Here is a 2,565-nt window from a genome sequence, read left to right as displayed (position 1 = left end):
TTAAGATGGGTACCCGAACCGGACCCGATCCGGTTTTGTACCCAACTTGCTTTCTGGCCCATGGGAGCTAGAGCCGGGTCACTTCAATTTTTATATTTACCTACTCGCATTTCGTAGATATATATATATAAATAGAATAATTTTGACATAAACAATTTCATTATTGTATATTGTCAGATTATTTGTTATTAATCATCATTAAATAATTTAACATTTTAATACTAATTATTTTTATAATATATTGATTATAATTATGATAATTAAATAATTATTAAAATTTTAAAAAATTAATATTTTTTATTAATATTAATCAACACTTTGACCAATGCATTACTTTTATATTATTAAAATTTAAAATTTTATTTTTAAAATTTAAAATTGATCAAATAAATAAAAAATAATAACTTTTATTCGTCATCTAACATTATTTGATCATTAATTGCATATATACTTGCTAAAGAACAATTTGTCGACTCATATTATTTTATATTTTTTGTTTATTATTTTTTAATAGTGTACCTCTTTTACTATTATTTTGAAATGAAATACATGGAACCAATTTCCATTAGCTAACTTTTTACTATAAAATTATTCTTTTAACTCTTAATTTTGTAGAGAATTTAAAATTAACAGTTTAACATGTCAAATTTAATTTAAAATTTAGAATAAAAAATAATTTACGAAAATTTAATGAGATAAATTATTTTTTTAGTTAAACTAATTTTAAAATATAATAGATGAATTACTTATAGAAAAAATATTAAAATAAAAAATTGATAAAATAATAAAATATAAAACTAATTATTATTAAATTTATAACTTTCATTATATATAAATTTTACTATCTTAATTTTAAAAATAATTAATATTTATTTTGTCAATTTTCTTCCAATATCATAATACTTAATATTGGTCCAGTTTGGGTAAACAACTTAAATAAACTCTCTTGGAAAAAGAATTTAAAGTATAAAAACTTTTGTTAATAGTAGCTTATACATAAGTTATTTTGTATTTTGATTTTTAGTTATAGAAGTACTTATTTTAAAGTTGTAGTGTTTGGATAAATAACTCAAAAAATATAATTTTTTTTCACAAAAAATGGATATTAAAACAATGATAATAACAAATACTTTTCAATATTTAATGTTGATTTTTTATAATTTAATCACTAAGATTACAATTGTTTAGGTAATTAATTCTTTATTTGCTCTCTTATTAGTTCCATTTTTTAGGTAGAAACGGGTTCTTCCACTTCATCTTCACCCATAATGGTGTTCTTGTATGTTGTAAATAATAATAAAATTTTAATTCACAATAATCTTGATGGCAATACCAAAAAAATTATTGTATAGTTAGTGTTTGCTGTTTTATTGCGTATGATATGGTAGATAAAAATAAAAAATAAATGTGAAATGTGTATCAATGTATATTTTGTTGCTATTTTTTTTTTTTACTTCTATTAGAATTCCCTCTTCTTTTATTGGAGTCAAGAACTTGCTATAACTAACCATAAAAATAATAGCACCTATATAAAAATAAAATCACATGAAAAAAAATAAAATTAAAATTGAGATTTTATACCACACACAATGTTAAATACAAATTTAATAATAAAAATAGAATGGTAAAATATAAAAAAAATAAAAAGAATATATGCAATAAGTAGTTTCAGATGGAACATTATTTTAAAATGGTGGTAGAAGCAGGGGCGGAGCTAAAAGAAATATTAGAGGGGGGCCAAAAATATTTACACACTAAAAAAAGACTAAAATAAAATTTTAAGGGAGGCTAAACTAAAATTTACATATAATTTACATGTAAAAAATTAAAATTAGGGGGGGCACTTGCCCCCCTTTTTATGTATGTAGCTTCGCCCCTGGGTAGAAGATTAATATTTTCAGCAGATAAATTGTTAAATAAAAATTATGGTGGAAGGTCAATATTTCTAGTAGATGAAACCTTGGTAAAAATGATAATGAAAGACCTATATTTCCAGTATTTTTTATAAAATCAAAAATAAAAGTAAATTTTTTTTGTTTTGAAGCCATTTGTTTTTATGAAAATGATGAAACGACTTCTTCATCATATATTTTTACTTTTTAAAAAAGTTATAAATTAACTTTTTAAAAAATTAAAAATTCTTTTTTTAGTAAACTAAAAGTTTTTTTTTTAAAATAATGCGCGCCATAACTTTTGATAATTTATAATTCAAAAATAAATAAAAAAAATAGCTTCTGCCTTCTGCTACTTCCGAAACGACTTTTAGTGTTGGTTTGATGGTTTGAAATTGAAATGGGTAAATACCTCTAAAATGCATGTGTGATTGTGAGAACTGAGAAATGAAAGGATAAGATGGACAGGTATTTGTCCACATAATGGAGTGGTTAATCAATTTAGTTTAATACCTGCTTGCAGATGGTAATTATTATTTAAGTTACAAATCCGCAGAAGCTTGACTGGTTCCATCCAAAAAATTGATTTGAACAGAGCCGGTGGGTTCAAATAAAAGACCCAATTGTACTATATCTATACCAAAATTAAAATCTGCTACTAAAATTATTTATT

Source organism: Arachis duranensis, chromosome 1 (genome assembly GCF_000817695.3).
Source record: "Arachis duranensis cultivar V14167 chromosome 1, aradu.V14167.gnm2.J7QH, whole genome shotgun sequence".
NCBI lineage: Eukaryota > Viridiplantae > Streptophyta > Magnoliopsida > Fabales > Fabaceae > Arachis > Arachis duranensis.
This window is presented reverse-complemented; position numbering follows the sequence as displayed.